The sequence below is a fragment of the Apis laboriosa genome, unplaced genomic scaffold, assembly GCF_014066325.1.
Source record: "Apis laboriosa isolate Shangri-la unplaced genomic scaffold, ASM1406632v1 scaffold12_cov154, whole genome shotgun sequence".
NCBI lineage: Eukaryota > Metazoa > Arthropoda > Insecta > Hymenoptera > Apidae > Apis > Apis laboriosa.
This window is the reverse complement of record NW_025221207.1, coordinates 124464-146572: the sequence shown is the minus strand read 5'-3', so window position 1 is coordinate 146572 and position 22109 is coordinate 124464. Positions and strand designations below refer to the sequence as shown.

The following is a 22109-nucleotide window of genomic DNA, read 5'->3' as shown; positions in this document are numbered from 1 at the left end:
ATCACCGCGATTCCGAACGTTCGTCGGCCAGTAGTTGGGCGCATCTATCGTTTGTGTGCATCGGCCGGGAGAGAAGAGTTGGCGGGAGTGCATCGCGCGCTCCGAGGGAGAGTATGCGATAGAGGGGGATATTGCATACAGAGAAACTTCCCCAAAATGAATTACACCGTGGATCGGTTGCCAGGCAACGTGAACTCCTCTCTCTCTCTCTCTCTCTTCCACGTTAATGCATTCTCTAACGCGCGCATCGCCACGGTTTTTGTTTGTATTACAACAGCCCTGTCACGGCTGTGTATCGCGGCCGCTCGAATATCGGGGAATTTGTAAATTCTGGGTCGAGTTGGGTCAATTGACCCGTGCGCGAAGTAATCAGCGATTTTGGGGGAGAAGGGAAAAAATGGATTGGCCGTTCTTTTTTTCTTTTTTTTTTTTTTTTTTTTACATCGATACGTTTTTTTTTTTTTCACGTCGAATCCGGCCAGAAACGTGACACCTGGAATTTACCACTTGTCGTTTGCATATCATCCACGGTGACATTATGCGATCACGAAATTTATCTCGGATACAAAATTCACGGGAATGTTTTTTGTCTTTTTTTTTCTTTTTGAAACCCTGTTCCACGATTTACAGTTTTAACAGTAACGCGTGACGGAGAACGATAAATTCAGCGTGACAAAAGCCCCCGGTGTCGCGGCCGTTTCCAACAGGTATGTTTATTTTCCCTTTTGTGAAAAAGATCGCGAAGATTTCGCCATTCATCGGCGAACGTCGACAGCCGAAAAAAAGGAAAAAAAAAAAAAGAAAGAAAAAAGAAGGATATTGGAACGTGCGAGGGGTACGGAACGAGTATATTCCTTTCGTTCGGTTCCGGCTGCACTCGACACCGGAGTTCCCACAACCGAATGGATCCAACCACCCCCTCCCCCCCCCAGTTTCACGGTTGTAACTGCGATTTGCTCTTTCGCGAGCCGGCCTTTAAACTTTCAACCCTAAAAGTGTTTCACGCTTCGTATCACCCATTGATCGAATTTAAAACTGATGCGTGTACCCGTTCGGGTGACATCGCTTTGACATCCGGATGTACTGATTTTACAACCAGGCACGCGGCGGAAACGGATTCTGGGAATGAAATTTAGGGTTAAAAAGGAGGAAAGAGGAAAGAGAGAGAGAGAGGATAGTTGTCGTTTTATTTCGTTCATTTGATCTATTCATCGTCGATAAGCGGGACGAATTCCACGAAATCGTGCGACGCAGCGTCAATTAGTCACGTCGATCGTTAATGATAAAGCGTTGCAAATATGGTAATCTATGGAGATAAAAGAATTGCAATTGAATCACTTTTAAAAGCTTTCGCAACGATGCACCGATTAGATTAACGCTATCGAAATCTGGATATCGATAAAGATCCGGTTTCAAAAAAAAGGATCGACGAAATCGGGAAACCCAAGCTCGAAAGAGGTTTAGGTTCAAGGACTTCGTTACCCGAACTGGAACTGGGTTTCCAGGTAAGAGACGGCCGACAGGATTCCGCAGATTACCATTTGCTCGTGGCAATTTCGTCGAACCGAATCTTTTACAAGGAAACGGGAAAGCCCTAGTAGAAAGGGTGACGGTGTGTTGGGTTACATCGTTCTTCCGTTCAACAATTCCACCCGGCCGATATGTATTCGTATTCATTGCGCAATTCGACGAACCGAACTGCCGTACGACCGATCGATACGACGATAATTCCAACGACGATTCCCATTACGGAGTTCCTTTTTGGACCGCGTCCAACGAATGGAAACCACCCGTAGAGAGAGAGAGAGAGATTCACCGTGGTGGGAATTGAAACAGTAACAATATCGATAACACATCGGATCGCATCGATCACGGTGCGAATAAAAGGGCAGCAGAAGCGATCCGGTTTACGCAATAATCGTATCCGGCGCGAAACGGCGGCGACGAGGAATCTCGAAATCGAAAATTATTCACGCTCCGACCATTCCGATTTATCGGCTCGGATTTATCAGCTTTCCTCGATAATGACTCGATAAAGGGGCGTCCGTAATTGCGAACGAAACGGGTGGCGACACTTGTCGCGCGGCGGGAGACCTTTCGCGTATCGCGCCACGTCGAATCGTAAAAAGATGGCGCCGCTTTGCGTACGGCGATCCAATGAAATCGGACGTCACGTTCCTCGAACGGATTCCCTTATCATCGACTCTGTTCCGGTTGTTAGAGGCGTTCTATCTCCATCGGCGGTGAATAGCCGGTGAATAGGTTTCCCATACGTTGCTCGAGGATTAAGTGAATCCGGTCACGTTGAACGGTGGAGGAGACATAGGTTTCGAGACTCGAAGCGATGCTCGCGTTGGATACAGGCGCGCCATTATCTGGCGGCCTGATTCTCCCCCTTTGTCTTCTTCTCGCGTGCAAAGAAACGAAAGTATATATAGTCGATAGCGGAACGGAAACTCGAGGACCGAGGACTCGTATTTACAGAGAACTTTTCCAGAGAGAGAGAGAGAGAGAGAGGAGGAACAAAAGGATCTCTCTTCACCACGGGCGGTCGGCTACTCTGCAGCGGGTTACTTTCGTGTAAACAGGTCGAGCTCCGGGGAACGAGTACACGGGGCTGTTATCGCAGGATTATTTCTTTCGTTCGCCGACTCGACTTAAGGATGCTAAGAATAAAATATGCACGCCTGTTTCTGGGAGCCGCCTTTCTTCGCCAACTTTATCCCGCCCCGTTCTTCGATAATTAGGCCCGTTAATTGCGAAACATCACCTCTCTCTCTCTCTCTCTTTCTCTCTTTCTCGCTCTTTTCTCCTTCCCTCTCCTCGGATCCTTTCTGAGGAGAAAGAGAGAAAGAAGGAGAAGGAGGGAGAGAAATGGTATTTATAAAAGAATGTTTACGAGAGGCCGGTTCTCGGGTGTTAAAGTGTAATAGGACGTATGCCTTTGGGCGCTCCTTCCCTCCTTCTCTTAGGATTAATATCGCTAATTGTTAGTCTCAAAGGATGCGAAGTATGTCGGGTTGAAAGCTCGCAGGAGGAGGAGGGCTGGGGCAATGACTCGGAAAATTAAGGATTAAGACTTCGGGGCTAATATCGCCTCGTGTTCCTCGTGAAACATGGGCGAAGGTGGTAATTTAAAGAACAAAGGGGTTTTTGTCGGGCTTAAGAAACCGTTTCTCGCGGAGGAACCGAGGATTTGCGTTCGACACAACATGATACGAATAATGTTTCTCGCGTTAGCGGGAGGTTAACAAAGACGGTATTCTATTCTATTTCTTCTTAAAAAATAAAGGGATGCATTAAATTTTTTTCTTTTCTTTTTCTTTTTCCTTTTTCTTTTTTTTTTCATTATCGAGTAGAACGTAGGAAAAGGAGATCCGTCTTCGAGATCCATCCGTTCTTGTTTTTAAGATGCGCCAAAGAGTATTGTTTTAAAACACCGTGCTATCATTCTCACATTACTGTTTGCTTTGCCTTTGGACTTCCAAAGAGGGAGATTCTCGGATTTATACGATAAGAATGCTCGTTCTTATTCGTCCGCTTCTAAAATATCACATTACGGGTATCGGGTTACGATTTATCAAGTTTTTTTTAGGCATACAGAAAATTTAAAAGGGAGATATCAGATTGCGAGTTACTGCGTTGTCAAAAGAATATTGACTTTTTGCAGGGATATTGGTTATTAAAGAGAGAAAGAGAGGAAAAATTGTTTTTACCCAATATTTAATTTTCATCGAGTTTGAGTTGAGCTATTTTGTCACGTATTGTGAAAAAGATACGTATAATACGATCATTAAGATGTATCCTGTTCGCTCGAAGCTCGAGTCAAGTGTTACAGACTGGTTTAACAACACCTCGACAGACATAATTAAGAATGTATCAACGCAACGTAAATGGATGGTAGCAGTTATCAAGTTCTTTCAGCCGTTGAAACAGTCCGCCGCGTCGGTTCGTAAGAACACTTCCTTCTTCTTTCTTTTACGGTAAAACCACCGTCATTTATTATAATGCCTCCATTCTGCGCCATGCATATAAACATCTTGGCCTTTAGAAAGCAACAGGGAACGGTTTACTTTCACTTTTACCCTATTCTCTGCGTGTATCGGCTGGACGTAATGCAATGGATCCGTTCAAAAGGTGTCGGAGGATCCGACATAATTTTATTTCTATGCCCACTTTTCCCAGCGTAGATTCTCCACCTCTGAAAGCTCGTGCGTGGGATTTTCCCATTGTAAATCAATCGTTTGATATTGTTACTGTTGCTACGAGAGTTTTACATTACCTTTCTTGAACAAGGTGTCAACGAGACGAGAATTAAATTTTGAATAAAAATCTGAAAAGAGTAGCGTGTAATAAACGAATAAAGATAAAAAGTAAGAGGATTTGTAAAAATATCGATGATTCGAGAAAGTGTAAATTTGTGTACGCGTATACGTGAAGTAATAATTTATATAAACCAGACTCTGTTCTCGAAACGAAAACAGAGAAGGTGAAAAAAAAAAAAAAAGAAAAAAAGGAAAATGCGGGCGGAAGATAAAAGAGACGACGCTGCACCGGGTGATAGATCTTCATTAGAGGTTGCCGGTGCATAAGTCACGCGACGGGGGGTGACTTTTAGCCACCCTCGTAATTCTTCAGCACGTACTCCAACCCCGTGCGTGGATCCATAGCAATAATGGACAACAATTGCGATAGACGATTATCGATTTTGCCTCGGGGCCACTCGTAATTCGCGTAACAGGTCTTTATGTGGATTATACGACGACGGTCAAATTATACGTTATACGTTCGAATACGATACATCTGTTAATAATATCGGTATTACATAAGTACAGAATAAACTCGAAACGGACACCTGGTCTCGATCTCGATAATAATCTCTATAATGTGGAGAATATGTACATATTTGAACATTTGTCCGAGTAATCATAAATAATTGCATTGATTTAGCATGCATTTTTCGTAAATATCTTACAATTAGTTGTACGCAAGTTACATTATCGCTTCAACGGTTATTATGGAGTATAAATTCACATGAAAGTATCGTGGGGATGTAGCTCAGTGGTAGAGCGTTCGCTTTGCATGTGAAAGGCCCCGGGTTCGATCCCCGGCATCTCCAATTTTTTTTTTTTTCACGCACGATGATACTTTCTGTTAAGATATTACATTACTTATAATTTTATACTCGAAAAGTGTGTACGCACGGTAATTTGATGTATAAATTCTTATAATTCTCTGTTCATGCGAACGGAATACAGGGATGGAATTAATCGAGGAGCGAAATCATCGATACAAATATTGTACAGTTGGGCAAGAAACATCATAATTACGATATATATTATAAACCTTCGTGCAAGTAAAAAATAGTTACACGTTATTTTACGAGGAGAGGTGCTTGTATAAGCGGTTTTTGTATAATTTTACCTTGATTACTAATAAATAAAAAAAAAGAAAAAAAAAAAGAAAAAAGAGAATACCATGGTTTATACAGTGAAATCTGATATTCGTGTAAAAAAGCATAGAAGTAAATTGAAATAACAGGAAGCTGTGGAGTGCACACGTATAATCATCGATTCCCCTCAAGCTCGCTCGATCGTTCGGTATCAGCAATCAGGAACTTCCTCTTCTTTTCCTTTTTTTTTTCTCTCCTTTCCTTTTCTTTTTTTATATTTTTTATAAACCTTTTTTTTTTTCAGAAACCCCACAACTCCCGTCCAGTCGGCCGGACAGAGATATTTTACGTTTCGTGAAGCCAGAAAATCGCGGAATTCGCAAAGATTTTATTAAGGTTTCCGTATTTAATTTTCCGAGAACGTACGACGATTCTATTAAAATGGACGAAACACGGGTGTGTTCGACACGCGAGCCAATAGTAGAAAAACACGAGCAACGACCGCGTTGACAGAGAGAGGCATTTTCAAGGGGTTTCAAGGGAAAAATTGGAGGGAGGGGGGGGACACAATGGTCGGCGCGCTTTAAACTAAATTTTAATTATTCGACGCCCCCGTCGTGTTCTCGAGCAAATAGCTCATAGGTCTCGCACGTACCTGAAACGCACGTAAATGAAAATTCTTTCCTCTTCTGTTGGACGAGGAAAAATACAGGGAGCAAATCGTTCGTAGCGTTTCTTTCATCGTACGGTGAAAAACAAAGGCGAAACACCGGCGAAAATATAGTACATATATATATATATATATACACATCTCGGGTAGGTAAACCGGGTTTGGAGGGGAACGCCGGGAGAGTAAACGCCGATCGAGCGTGGGTAACACGAGCCCCGAAGGGGTTGTTGCTCGTTCGCCTCTCTCTCCGCCTTTCCAGTTCATCTCGGAATCGGAACGAAACGGAGAAAGAGAAGAAGCGGAGGAAAAAGAAAGAAAGAGAAACAAAGGGAGCAGCAAAAAAAAAAAAAAAAATTGCACGTAACTGCAGAATCGTGTTGACTGCAGCGGAATAACACGGTTATTCCTCCTCCTCCTCCTCCTCCTCCTCTCCTCTTTTTCTCGTTCCCTAATCCGGTTAGGGCAAAAACTGCATCCGAATGCAACGGGGCGCAAGAGTGTTAGGCCGCGTGTGGCGTCCCATCTCGGCGCGGAAACCGCGGCCCGAAACACGAGGAGAAAGAAGCGCGGAGCGTAGAAGCGCGGAGCGCTCGCTTCTCGCTCCTGGCTAAACGCATTTATCGGCGATGCACCGAGGGAGAAGAATCAGGGCCCTCAGTCGTCGCACCGCCATTGTCCAACGCCGTTCCCGTGAGTTGGAGGGAGGACGCGAGAGAGAGAGGCGGTAAGGGTTGCGTCGGAGGGTCCGGAGGGGTGGAAGGGGGCGAGGGGTTGCGAGCCATTCCTCCGGCATTACGTCATACGTCGATTCCCCCGGGGGATTCCCACGGCGTCAACCGACGACGGCGAGTCGAGAAACTTCGTCGCAACGCCAACGAAACGCTTTCTGCCAGGTAATAATACTCCTCCCCCTTCGTTTTGCACTTATCCACCGTTATTAGCGATATTAGAAGGATAGACGCCGCCGTCTCCTTTTCTTACTGGAGAGGACGAGGAGGAGATCTCTGTTTGCTTTTGGGGGAAGGGAGCGAGTTGTTGGATATTTGTGGGAGGATGGAGGTTGAGGTATATGCCGGTGTATCTTGTACGGAGATGTATGTATATATATATATATATGTAGATATTCGTCGATCGTTTGTCGAAATGTGTTTAATTGATTCGAATGGGAAAATTGAATCGGTTTTCGAACGAGTTTCACGGGGGATTGTCGATCGAGTTGATACGTTTGAAGAAAAATTCCACGCGGTGTTCGCGGTATGTACAGTTTGCGATACGTTGAGAGAGGAGGTAAAGGTATTAATTCGCGTTGAATCGAAAAATCGAGTGGAAATTCGAACGAATTGGCACGCGTTGGGGCGATCGTCCGATAACAGTCATCGTAATCGTTTTTCGAGTCGTTCTCGTGTAAAGAATTTTAGAACGGAAAAGGAGAAAGAAAAAGATTAAAAGGAAGGAGAGAAGAAAAAGAGCGAAAAAAAGGGAGCAAATAATGGAAGCGGTGTCTCGCTTAGGGGTAATCGTCGTCGCGTGCTCGAAGGGGGGGCTAAAAATGGGGCTGCCGGGACTGATTAATCATCGGCAATCTCGCGAAAGCGCGTCGAAAAGACCGCGGCCATTAAAGGTAAACGACGAAAACTTCGTCACCGGGCGAAGTGTTCGAGCGATCGTCGATCGGGGTGGACCCGTTATTTGTTTCCACTCCACGCCCTTTCCCCGCCAGGGAACGAAGGAAATAGAAAGAACGAACGGTTAATTTAATTGAAATTCCCCTGCCACCTTCCACCAATGATAGCGTGGAAATTATGGAAAAATCGAGTCATACGCGTGGGTCATACGCGAAAATGGAATTACACGCGTAGGAAACGAGGTTTTGACCCGATGACGCGGGTGAATGGTAGGGGGTTGCGCTCGAATCGAATGGAAAGAGGCGAGAGAGGGTTTGTCGGGACAAAATTTTTTGGTTTTAAATTTCCGCGCAAATTGCCCTTGCAAAATTACTCTCAATTACCGCGTCGTGCTCCAAACCTCTCGATGGCGCGCGCGCGTGTATGTACGCGATACTACAGGTTCTCGATGCCCGGCCTCGAGCAGCCTGCGCGCAACTCGGTTGAAAAATATCCTCCTATCTCCAACGTACGAGTTTTCCATACGTGCACGTGCACACGGCCGCGTATGTACAAATTGCTCGGTGCGCAAATCGATCGATAATCCGGCCGGTAATCGAGCAGTTTTTCCCGAACCGCGGCGCCGATATCGTACGAGCGGAGATATATGCGCATAGCCTCGGTGAAATCAGCCTCGAAATAGCGAGGGGACGACCACTTATAACGCAATTTGTTTTAATTAAAAAAAAAATCCTCTATACCGGTAAAATAAAATCCGCGTTATTATAACCGTTTCGAAAAATTTGCACGAGAGACAGAGAGAGAGAGAGAGCTCGCTCCTCCCCGCATATACGCGTACGCGTCTCGACGTTAAACGAGAGTTAATTATGAATCGATCGCGCGATCGGCCTCAGACGATCGTGGCGAAGGCCTCATCTGGGTATGCGCATTTTAATTAGCGGCCGGGCGGAAAAAGAGCGATATCTCGACGCCGAGACAAACAGAAGACACCGATCATGTAATTCGATTCGGAAGGTGCAAATATTTGACGAGGTTGTAACGTTGTGTTTCCAGAGGTTAGCCAGAGGCGCGGTTCCTCGTATCCGGAGCCGGTGCAACGAAGTGCATATAGACACTTCATCACCGCGCATCCGGAATCGCCGGAGGTCAGTTACGCGAAAATATTCCCCCGCTGCGTTTCGGGAAACGCTCGCCTCTGTTTCCAACGCTCTGAAACCCTGCCTCCACCCGCGCTCTATCTCCGGGTCTACACCGCGAGTTTGCGCCGAATTCGAAACGGAACGGTGGCCGGAGTTTACGAGAAAATATCGACTGATCGCGCGTAATGGAACGCACATCCCAACAATGGGATCCCGCGCTCGTTACCTATAGCGATGCGAAGCACGCGCGTGCATCTACCACTGGTCGACGCATCTACTAAACGCGTAGCTCGCGTTTATCGCTTATGAATCACGGATGTACTCGGCTAAGCGTAGACGCGAGGCGGGCCGATGTTAAAGCGTGGACGTTTCCCCGCTCCTCATCAATTGTCATTAAACGACATGATTATTGAACGTGTTGACGATTATTGCGGCGATAGGGCACCGTTAACGGGAGGATATCCACGCGAAGCCCACGATACCACGATGATCGATGCTCGATACGTATTCATCGAGTATTTCGTTAATGGGCGGCACATTGTGTCGGCCCGGTGTGCACGGCTTCGCGAAAATACCGAAAATACCGTCCCCCATTCGACGTTAACGAGCCGTTTCGAGGAGAACGAGTTTTATACAAGTCCTCTTGGCTGGGTTTTCCGCATCGAGTCATTCCGCGTGTTATCGGAGCGGAGAGTGTAATCAATCGATCGGCGAGTCTGTCGATAAATCGTCAATGGTATCGGTCGGATCGTTTCGCGGTTAATTGGTTATTTTAATTTTTCCAACGTGACGATTCTTGCTCCGCCGCTAATGATTTCGATTGTCCTGGGAAAACGATCGTTTAACGGGGCAAATGATCGTATCATCCGATTAATCGTTATAGTTGGACGGCGATGATTTTGCGTTATTGAAACGAACACCTGTACCGCCTATCGAGTGTATTATCCGGCCGCACAACGCGTTTCCCTCCCATGATTCGCCGAAAATAATAGATTTATCATCCCCAATTGGCTTCTACCAGTTTATTTCGACGGAGGATCCGTATAACGCCCTCGCGTATAATATTATACACGACATGGCTGATGTACGCGCCGAGGATTTTCTCTACGATATGCAACACGCGGGACGTAATTCAGTCGATGCAAGTCATCGGGATCATCTACGTATGGACTACGAGTACGGTACTAACGATCCATCATTTACCGCGACAGCCACGAGTATTAGGCTAAAGTGGCGGCGTGATTCTGCTAAACGCGATGCTAAACAGGTATATACCGCTCTTGTCGCGAACCTTTCCGATCGTAACTGTGAAAGGAACGATATCGTTTCGATATACGAGAGATCGACTCTGATAAATCGTTTCGTTCCTCAAATGTCATATATTCGTTCACATTTCGATATTAAAATTCGTAAAAGGTTGGATTTCTAAAAAATTCGTATAAATAATATTTTCTTATCTTCTTATCGGTGTCAACGCGTTTATATTCACGCGTTGAAGAGATTCGAAGAATGAATTTAACGTGATTGATCCGGTTGATCGATGAATGGATGAAATGGAGAAAATGAAGAAAAAGATGAAAATATATCGATAAATATAAGGAAGGTAAAAGGAGGCGAAGTTATAAAACATCGACATAAAGAATACGAAAGAGCCAGATTTATCTTCTATTTTCCAACGTGGTCGTATCTGCGATCCGTAACGAGGGGATCCTCACTTGCAAAGACCGATTTCGGCTTATCTCACCGGCTTATCAGCTACACGAATATTCACGCGAATTTATCGATCTGTCTGCAGTCGTTTCGGCATGGCCGGTGTTCTTTTTCTCTCTCTAAAGCGTCAGTTTTACGCTCGTCGTTCCCAAGGGACGTGATAAGAAAAAAAAAAAAAAAAGAAAAAGGAAACGAAAGGGAGAGACAGAGAGAAAGGGAGGAAAAAAAAAGGAAAATAAGTCTTACTTGGTGTCGCGTTATGAGCATGAATTTTTATATTGAGATGTTATCGCGTTGCTACCGAGAAGGGAAAATAAAAACGAAGAAATTTCGCGACCATAATGACGCGTACGTTCGCGATTTCCTCCTTTCTTTTTGTCTTTCTTTTCAACGTGCAAATATCTTCTCGAAGAAAAGAAAATAATAATAATAAAAGATACAAAAGCCACGTGAGAAGTAACGACCGTCGAAATCGATCGTAAAAATTTTCGTTCCCTATGAGTTACCAAATACAATAGACTCCAAGTACAATATAACGCGCTTAATACGTTACGCGCTATATGAATTCGCGTTAAAGAAAATCGTGCTGTTACGGGAATTTTTCTCGTATAACGCGAAGAAAACAATCTAATATTTAACTAAAGCAGATTTAATTCTTAAATAAGGTAATTCCTGTGTTTATTATTTGACACGTTGTACGAAGAATCGTTGTATGAAAACAATACTCAATATTTTTTGTGCATTTCAGGAATTTGCGTTATAAAAATTCAAGAATCTACTGTAATCTTCCAGTTTTAAAAATATCAAGCGATTTGATGTCTTTACAATTTGACAAATATATATATATATATATATATATATATATATATATATATATCGGAAAATACATGCAGTTTCATAGTTTCACAATTAATATAAAAATAAGATTCAATGAAAAAGATAAAAAGTTAATCAAGATAAAGAAGACTATGTAGCAAACAGCAGGCTATTGTGAAGAATCCATAAGGGAAAGAGAAAGTTTGCACGTGTCTATAGAAAAACGCTGAATACAAGGTCATCTTGAACAAGACCCTTTTGGGAAAAAAAAGTGTCTGTCAAGATTATATGCGCATAAAAGAGTCTAAATACGCATAAAACGGACAAAAACTTTAGAATGTTTAAAATAACAAATGTCTATAAAGACATAGATAAAATTTCATACACGACATATTATCTTTGTTTTTTTTCTTTATTATCTTTGTAATTATCTTTGATTTTGTCCTTGCGACGAAGTTTACAATTTCTAAGGACGCAATATAAGCTGAATGTGCAATTTCACACATAAGAGAAAAATATATGAAATATTAACATCATATCGGTGCGGAAACGCAACGACTCGATTTGCCTGTCCGTTTACGAGAAAGATGATTCCTCGTTGGATTACGCAACCCGTTTGGCGAGAATAGACGTCACGCATTCACCGTTATATACACTGGCGGCCGAAAGCGAGACCACCTCTTTATCATGATGATAACCTGCGACGATCATTCGCTGTCTGTGATGAAAGCGTTTAATCATTGCTCCACGATAGCAACTTCCTGCCTTAATTGCCCGTCTGTTGACTTAATTAATTGTTTCTGCCGCGCGAGAAGTACATAATTTCTGATGTTATACAGACAGTTTGTATTATGTACCGACGTACTGCTGTATTTGCAAAGGGTTTTTCATCAGAGTTTTCATATGTAGTAAACTAATTCTACTTTAGGTTAAGATTCCAAAAAATTTTGTACATGATTCTAATGAAGTAATTGAGATAAATATTTCTGAAAATTGAAATGCTTGAAAAATATATATATAGATAACGTGCAAATAATTTATCGTTTATTTATAAAAATATATTTTGCATTCTTATAATTAATAATGACTTTCGTTTAGAAGGAATATCGAAAAAAATATGCGTAAAATGATCGAGTTAAAGTTGTGAATACGATGGTATATAGAATATACATGAAATGTAATGCAAAGTGTTTGTTAAACGATAAATTAATATACGTTATATAATATATATAGTAACAAACAATTTTTCTACCAAGATAGAGAACGACAATTTCCGAAGGCAGCGTGGCCGAGCGGTCTAAGGCGCTGGTTTTAGGCACCAGTCCGTAAGGGCGTGGGTTCGAATCCCACCGCTGTCAATTTCTTTTTTTTCCTTTCTCTTTTAATTATTTATAATCAAAGAAACGCAACGAGCAAATTTAAATATTTGAATCTTTTGTAAACCTATTCAATAAACGATGAAAATAGAGGAAATTATTAAAAATATTACTATGGGATCTAAATAGATACCGACGATCGATAATCGATAACGTCTATTTCATAAAATAGATAAACGATAATTGATTAAATTTTAAATTATATTTAAAACCGTTTCAAAATAGCATATCAGTATATCGGTGAATACAATGCACACAATGCAAGTTATCGTAAGATATATGATATCTGTATAACAATATGAACAATAACGAATATTTTTTATTTAACAGCTCTTTTTATAAATTATTGAACGTTAAAAATTAATTTACGTGTGTTGTAAAAATATAGTTTATCGGTTAAAATAAAGTCAATGAAATAAGATAATGGTGTAAATTCTTGCACGATGAAAGATATTGATAAAATATTAAGGTTATGGTTCATGGTCATGGTCATAGACAAAAATTATGTTTAAAAAAATCCAAAATTCAAAGGTCCCACCGAGATTTGAACTCGGATCGCTGGATTCAGAGTCCAGAGTGCTAGCCATTACACCATGAGACCCACGAAATTATTTTATATCCTTACAGGTGAAATGTGACCTTGAAATTAAACATTATTACGAATAAAGAACCACTAGTGTGTCAAAATCAAGAATTGATTTGACTTAAAATTATTCGTACAATAATTAAACCTAATCGATATATAAATCATTTTTTTTAATTAAATTAATATAAACAATTAGATAATTCAATTCTTTAACAAGTATTAATTAAAAATGATCGATATATCCAGGTCCAGGACAAATGTCACGATTAAATCAATTTAACGAAATTTAAAATCAACTTTCTCCAAAATCGATAAAAAAAGTTCTAATATTTATATTAAATTTCAACTGTGTATGCATAGAATCGAATTTTAAATAAAATAAATAATATTTAAAAAATCAATAAAAATTATAATAAACTCCTCTTTCATTTGTACGAAAATTCTTAACATCGGGGATGTAGCTCAGTGGTAGAGCGTTCGCTTTGCATGTGAAAGGCCCCGGGTTCGATCCCCGGCATCTCCAATTTTTTTTTTTTTTTTTTTTTGATTCGTTCCTTGCAAAGCAATACCGTTCGTATAAGACGAGCGAATTAAAATTGGTGGGAGAATATTAATTTCGGCAGTCGCGAGTCGACGCTCGAACGGAAAGGTCGTGTTTGTGTCTGTCGCGTTTCGATTATATTCGTATATTTCATTCGTGCAAATTTATACAATATTATCAATAATTTTCCATTTTTAACATTAATATTTATAACAATATTAAATATTAAATATTTTATATAAACGATATTATTATCCAATATTAATTAATAAAAATCATACAAATATTACATTGATACTACAATATGTCGCGCACAAAACGATCAATGATCCACGAAGACAAATCTTCGTTTTCTCTTAGAAGTTAACCAACGATCATATATCCTCTGAGAAATTAATAAAAAGTGATCAGAGAAGTTCACATTCATTTTCCCCGTCTCTTTCTCGGTATTATCTCTCGAGTACGTGGAACACAATCGTGCTCGACCGTAATCAAAGTGTGTACGAAGCTTCGCATCACTCTTCGAAATGTGCAGCAACTGCGCACTTATGGCACGTGATTGACTTTGCGATTGCGAACACGTGCAGTACGATTATCGACGCGGTCGACAAGCATACGTCGTCACACGACTGACACATCGAGATGAAAATACGAATAATAATAATAATAAGAAAAAGAAAAAGTGGGAAACGAAAAATAAAGAAAAAGAATGAAAGAAAATGAAAGAAGAGAAGAGGAGCAAAATGACGAGGCAACGTATATATATATATATATATATATATATACACACATACATACATATATACGTAATTCGAGTCGATGGCCATGGCCGTATGTAAAGCGAGATATGCATGGAGGAGATGATAGGATGCAAACGAAGCCGGGCGAAGGAGATTGAATGGTAATAGTCTCCGATTCGTCATATGCAAAAGTTTCGTATAAACGAGTGAAAAGCGGCGGTGGTGAAGAGAAGGGAGAAAGAGATGATATCGTTTGAATTGCCTTGCTCATAGCGCTGCCGGATACCTCGTATCTGTATATATATGATAAACGCGAAGTGAAATAATCGCGCGAAATATATATCGTGACAGGCTCTTTTTTTCTTTTTTCTTCCCCCCCTACTCTCTTACTTTTCTTTTTTTCTTTTTTTATTCCTTACTCCCTCCCTCTCTCCCTTCCTCCCGCGGGGGGGGGGATATACACCAACATAGCGAGAACCGGAGAGAATTAATCATCGCGGTGAAACGACGCAGTAAAGCAGAAACATAGCTCGGTTGTAACGTAATAGAGCCGAGCCGATGAGTTGTACGATGCAAGAAATATACACCGATGCGGGAATAAAGGCCTTGATTGATCGGAGGTAAACGTGACCGTTTAAATGTTGCGGCAGGAAAGAGGGAAAAGACACGGCGGCGATCGGGGAAAAAAGATACACACAGCTGCACCGGAGCTGTTTCTTTTTCTTTTTTTTTTTTTTTTCTTCTCCTTCCCTATTGTTCCAACAGGCCATTATCCACCATGCAAATTCATCGGCGTCCACCGCTCTGCCTCCGACCTCCTCGCGTTACGTAAATCTATTTTGCACCGTGGTGGACGGCCGGTGCATCTCGATGAAAGAAAAAGGAGCGCGAAGTCGTCGTAAAACGACGATGGCGTTTTGTAACCTGCCTCTTGTGAAACGTTGGACCTTGAACGGGAATTCAAGACGAGAGAGAGAGAGAGAGGGGGAAAAAAGGAGGAAAATTAGAGAAAACCGCGTATCGAACACAGGACACGCGAGAAGAAATCTAAACAGAGGCGAATCTAAATCAGCGGGCAGATTTCAAAGCGTTATATTCCCTCGAAAGGGAAAGGAAAGAAACAGGGATCCCCCCCTGTCATTGGACCGTTATAATATTCTGTCCACGGCAATCCCGTATCTATTTTATTCTTTCCCCGATTCGAGCTGCGTAACTACGTGAAAACAACATAAAGAAAGGAAGAAAGAAAGAAAGAAGAAAATCACGCATAGAGATATCGAGTTTTGACCCCGATAGGGTCAGCACTGGAGCGTGTGACCATTTTGTCACCCTCGCGAGAAAATTTTATTTACGAATATCCGACGAGTGTCCGAGCACGGATCCTCGTGGATCGGCATAAAACCCCGCCCGTCCTCGTATCGGGGATCGCTCTCTTTCCCGAGTTAGGCGCGTTCCAAAACTTTCTCGCTGAATTTAAATGTCGAATTGAACGAGGAGCAAGGATTCTCGTCCCTCGATTCTCTCAACCACCTCCTTTTCCTGCCTCCGTGTCTCGTTCATCCGCTGGCATCCGACGAGACACGCCAGGAAGAAACACCATCATCCTCGTCGTCGTCGTCGTCGTCGTCGTCTCATTCCTGAGGTCGTTGTTCCATGAATTCGTGGGAGAGAATTCGCGTCACGTAGATGTCTCCACTTCGCGTGATAAGTCTCCTCGAAGAAATTACCGCGTTAATTCGATGCTCTCGCCCCGGTATTTTCCTCTTCTGTTCCGCCATTCGACGGAAGGGAGGGTGCGAGCTGTTGGAGCATGTCGGTTGAATGGCGAGGACGAGGCAAAAGGATTTAAAACAAAAAGTCAGTCCAATGGCACGAAGCGCAACGGGAAGTGACGAGCGAGGTGGTTAGAGGTGACTGCAACAGAAATCCATCAGATGGAAGAGATCACGCCTGTCTCCATGCCCGGGACAATGACGCGTCCCGCAGACGCTTGTTTTTTATATTCTCTCTCTCTCTCTCCCCCTCCCTCCTTCCTCTCTTTCTTTTCCTTTCCTTCCTTTATTTTTTTTCCTGTTCTTATTTTTTTTTCCTTTCCTTTCCTTCCTTCTATCCCCACGACTGCAAAACCACCCCCCTGAAGCGAGCAACTCGATTCGCCTCGGCGTTGTGCTCCCAAGACCGTGCAACCAACGAACGAACGAACGAACGAACGAACGAACGAACGAAGGAGCGAAAGAACGAACGAACGAAAGGCGAAAGGTAGGGGAGAGCTTTAAATATTTAGGCGGCTAATTTTCACGGAGGATTTTTAAGCCGACGAAGGAAAGTGAGAATTGAAAAGAAACGCGGTGACGCGGAGGAAGAGAGGACTGTGGGCGAAATGTCCTCCAGACTGAAATAATAATGAGAGGCGCCAGCGCCTTTAATCACGATATTAAACATTTACGATTGCCATGCCGTCCTCCTCTTTAAGACGGACTATTCTTTCCTTCCTTTTTTTAACGCGGCCCCGATCCGATCTTCCCTTCCACACAAAGACTCCACTCCAACCACCGACCACGCTCACGCCACCTCTTGTTTATGTTTACGTACCTTCTGATAACCTTACGCGGAGATCAACCCGGTTCACCGAGACTTCCTTCGAGATATATACACACCCGTCGGTGCAACCATGCGACCGACGCTCGAGATTATTGCCAGGGAGGCGGAGAGAAAGAGAGAGAGAGAGAGAGAGAGTGAGGGTGAGGACTATCGCGGCGGCAACAGAGGGTCGAGGACGAAACGAGTATTCGTTGGTTCAAAGGAAAGGTGGCTGGAGGTGGCTCGCTTGGATGTCCAAACAGAGATACAGTTCATTTTTCTTCACTGCTACACCGTAAGGCAGGGAGATTATGTCCAGGCTGGTATCGATGACAATGGCGAGAATCGAGCACCTCTCAACCTATTCCTCCGTTTGTTTTGCTTTCCCGCGCGATTTGTCATCCATTGTCCGACCGAGCAACGGTTTCGCCTCGCCGCGAATCGTTATTTATGGTTTCCGCTTGATTAATTTTTGCCTCATCTTCGTATCGCGATATCTCTGAAATTGTCCGCGTCAAGCGCAGACGCTTCCGCGGCTGACACTCGATTTACAACGATTTTACAACGCGTTTCCATTGCCGGTGGAAATTGTGCGCGTGAAAGTAGAACAACGATGGAAACGAGCGAGAAAAAAATTTTTTCTACGAAAACTTTCGTAACTTATTGGTATTGGGTATTCATCGAGGCATGATCGTTGGAGTAAAATCTCTTCGTCGAATTTTATCCCGTGGAGGGATACGAAGGGATATCCCTTCCTTGGAAGAGAGGGAAAGAGGCACGTTTTTAAGATTCGATTAAGATGACGATAATGCGGGGCGATAGCCTGGGAAGGCAGAGATGAATTTAATATTCCGAATCCGGGTAACGCGATTTCACCGGACGTCAGCCTTGAAATGCGTAAGTATTATAAATACGATTTCCCTTTTCGATTCATCGAGGGGATGGAGGGATCGCTTCGCGGCTCACCCATTTCCGTCCAACCTGTGTTTTCCAATTTCTTTCTTTCTCTCTTCCTTTCTTTCTCGCTTTCACGCCTCGACGTGTTGGAATCGAATTATCGTGATACCCCCGGTTGACACGAGCGGGAGAACGAAGAAAGAGGAAATGGTAGAGCAATCGGAATCCCTCTTCTTGAAATGCTTCTCGAGATATCGATAAGAGTACCGCCGGGTTGGCTGATTAATTCAAATCGCATAATGCAAAGCGGTGGATCGATGGACGAGCGAGTGGAAGAGCAAGGCGGAGGAGAGGAAGAAGAGTCGAGCGAAGGGTGGAGGAAGGGGAACAGGAAAAAAATAATGCGAAATATCCCGATTCGCGGACACCTATGTTCTACCCTCCCTGTCGTTCATCCCCCCTCCACCTCTCTCCTCCTCTTTTTTTCTCCATAGCAGACCCTTTATACGTCGACCACAGTATCGACAGGAACGGCACCCCTTAGCTAGAGGGGGACCTTCGAGGCTGTTCCATTGTGCAACGTTCGCGCAAGGGTTGCTTGAAATACGCGCGTCTGATTTTTCTCCATTCTTTTTCAACGCGTTCCCATCTCTCTCTCTCTCTCTCGTTTTCTCCCTCCTCCTTCTCCCCTCCCCTCCTTCCATTCCTGGTGTCCCTGCGATCGTTCAAGTAACGAAGAAAGTCGACGAGATATTGGGCGCGGTAACGTGAGAATGACACAACAGATGCGGTGGAATGAAATTACAAGTGTCCCCGGATTCATTGTGCCCCAGGCGGGCGCGCAGGAGTTGTGCTTTTTTTAGCGAAATTGTTGTGACAAGCATTTCAACCGGTGCTCAACTCTTGGCGCTTCCTTTCTTCTCTCGATTCCGGTACACGGGCCTCCCCTTTCCGAATAGGGTGGTCTCATGACACTTTTACGGTGTCAAGTCCTGGTCTTCTGGGAAAAGGGGTGGGCCACCCCGGGCTCGGTAATCCGATTTAATCGGTTCTCTTTCCTTCCCGGTACGACGATTCGAACGAAACTGTTGGCAAAACTTGGAAACGTCGATAGAACGAGAGTAGAACCCGAGATCACGAGCACGAGAGAGGGGAGGGGGGTGGGCACGTTCGTAAGGCCTCTTTTTCGAATGAATACGAATTATGAACGAGAGACGAAAGTCACGCGATAATGGAAGTATTGGTAAGGTGTCTGGTTTGCGAAGAAATCCGGTACGTACGGTTATGCGAATGCGCGTAAGACGAAAACGTTGGTATTACGTTGCCTCTTGGTAACGGGATTAACGGACTAGAGTTACTCGTTGCATAGTTCGCTGCCTTATCTCAGCCTCCCTAATTGTCTATGACTATTCATCAAGTCATTTATACTCGACTCAATTACCGCCGCCATCAGTTACGAGACTCGAGTCACTTCGAATCCGGCTTCAGCGAAAGCCCCGACCATTTATCTTTACGCGAAGATATCCCGTAATTGCAAATCAGCCCCTAGACCGTCAATTAATGATTTGTTAACGAAACCATTTTTCTTGGAATTTAAACATTATTTTCTCGTTAAGAAATTACTTGAGATTTTTTTATATTTTTTTTTTTTATACAGCTTGACAGGTGATTGGGTATGTAATTTATGAAATGCATGTATTTAGCTATTAAACGCATTAATTTTTTTAATTAAATTGATAAATCAATTGAAATTTTTATATAAATAATTTTGGTTAATGTTTTTATGTTACGTTAAAAAAATAAAAAATAAAAAAAAAATATTTGCTAAGTGTGGGGTTCGAACCCACGCTCCCAGAGGGAACCAGAACTTAAGTCTGGCGCCTTAGACCGCTCGGCCAACCTAGCACCGTTGAAAAGGCTTATATTATTTGAGTACATAGGGTATCGAATCATTTCTATATATTTATATAAAATGACTAATATTATAAATATAACGTATTATGTTAAATGAGTATGTGTAAGATATAAATTAAGATATGATAAAATTTAATTTTAATGAGTATATAATAAAAATAAAATAAGAAATATCTTTCGAATATAGATTGATTTAAGAATAAATATTGCGATGTCGAGAAAAAAATTGTTCGATGATTCATGTTTGTTTGTTGAATGAATAGTAGTTTTTCAAACTCATATGGAAATTTAATTACGCATCTATTAATTGATGCAAAATTACAATAGAATACTAATTCACCATGAAGCGCTAACGAACTCTCCTTTGTTAGAAGTCGGAGAAAAATTATGGAAGTTGTAAAAGGCGAAGGGCGATTTGAATAATACAATCATTATTCACCCTCGTTGTTTTCAGCGTTGACTAATGATCGACTCAAGGAAATAGCGCGCACTCGTAAAACTCGATTGTGTTTAAGTACAAACGGTGTTCTTTCTATCGTATAAGAGCATATTGCTCTTTTATGCGTATTTCTCTTAGCGCGATTGAAATAATTATAATTCGAAACACTTACCGAAAAGATGGATATACTTCGTTCGTTCCAATGTAATCCGATAATCGTCTATCTTTTCGTAAGAAGATCCAATAATCTGTTTCCAGTAGTTAACACTTTAACACTTAACACAATATTCTGCGGATTTATATATCATCCACGATACTTCACTGATATAACAAATAGCAATTGTCTACACGATACGATTGTGCGTTGCACCGTCGATAAGATGGAATGACACATACAAGCATAGTGGTCTTGCAATAAAACCGAATCGTAGTATCTGGATTACATTCTTCGTTGTAAAAAAAGGTAACTTCCCTAAAAATAGTTCTAGTCGTTGTTAGTATTTATAAGGATAAGATTGATATCGTGCTTGATGTCAGGATCGCGTGCCACCAATATCGTACCAGTCTGCACCTATCCCATCGTTAAAATAAGTATTCCGCCATATTATTAACGTAATCACTCTCCGTCACTTTGAGAACTCGACAGAATACTCGATATTTTAAGTAGTCGAAACTTTTCATTTCACTTCCGACGTGATTATTTCCATTCACATTTATATTCGATGTATAACGTAATTTGTTTCGCGATCTCACGCAAATATAATATACGATTAATTAATTTTTCAAATGTTCGAAAAATGTGAACTTTAATGGTAAAATACCCAATACTATTGCACTATCGTTAAGACGTTAAACAAGAGAATGATTAATTGAGACACACATTCTTTCGAAAACACATGTTTTAGAATGTAAACTCGACGTCCTGAACCGTACATGTTGAATGCATCCCATCTGAATTTATCTTGACATTTATCTTAACATATATCTTGACTTTTCTTCGATTTTCTTCACTGAACTGACACATTTGAACAAGAAAAAGGTATCACTGACTGAAATTTCGATGATTTTGAAAGAATTCGATTATATTTTGTTTCGTTAAAAGTTTAATAAGAGTATAAAAAAATAATCTATGCAAGATACTTGTGAAACGAATCGATAAAATAGGTTAACATTGATCGAATACCCTTTATATTGACAAGAAGAAAAAAGATTACGTTTTTTATTAGAAGGCATTGACCGAGTTCATAATATTTTTCTTTGAAAGCAAAGAAGTTTACGTAAGCAACAGAAATGAACTTCGTGTCGAAGTTACTGCGTGAGATGTTTTTCTACGAATGTTTAATTGACAGGTTAGGTTATCGAGAAATAATCATAGAATAAGAAATCTAGCTTTATGGTAAATGAATGAAGGGCTTTGTATCCTAAGATTGATCGAGAATTTTGTTTGTAAATACTGATTATAAGCATCAACGACACGCAATCGTTTTCGAGGTTATCATATGAAAGGAACAGCGTCTCGTTATATCATTTTTAACCATTTCGATTTTTTACACTATCACACTTCATAAACACTTTTTATCCACGACGTACCTATAAAAATATATATAATAAAACTTAAATATATATAACAAAATGTAGTCGTTATCGAAATACGTTATACGATTATACGATTGAATTTTTTATA

General features: G+C 41.8%; 1 protein-coding gene and 5 non-coding genes across 7 annotated transcripts in view; 3 read left to right on the top strand and 3 right to left on the bottom strand.

Annotated features, from left to right (window-relative positions):
• Positions 1 to 20658, bottom strand: part of LOC122720373 (apoptotic protease-activating factor 1-like) — a 48989-nt gene extending 28331 nt beyond the window's left edge. For both annotated transcript variants that reach the window (XM_043947039.1, XM_043947043.1), the window contains exon 1: positions 20598 to 20658. The gene's annotated coding sequence lies outside the window, so the exon portion shown is untranslated. The remainder of the gene's footprint in view (positions 1 to 20597) is intronic.
• Positions 5048 to 5119, top strand: Trnaa-ugc. The gene has a single exon. It is a non-coding gene; the product is annotated as a tRNA-Ala (tRNA).
• Trnal-uag lies at positions 12631 to 12710 on the top strand. The gene has a single exon. It is a non-coding gene; the product is annotated as a tRNA-Leu (tRNA).
• On the bottom strand, positions 13258 to 13329 carry Trnaq-cug. The gene has a single exon. It is a non-coding gene; the product is annotated as a tRNA-Gln (tRNA).
• On the top strand, positions 13766 to 13837 carry Trnaa-ugc. Its single transcript has one exon. It is a non-coding gene; the product is annotated as a tRNA-Ala (tRNA).
• Trnal-uaa lies at positions 19895 to 19977 on the bottom strand. The gene has a single exon. It is a non-coding gene; the product is annotated as a tRNA-Leu (tRNA).
• Positions 20659 to 22109: the final 1451 nt, after the last annotated feature.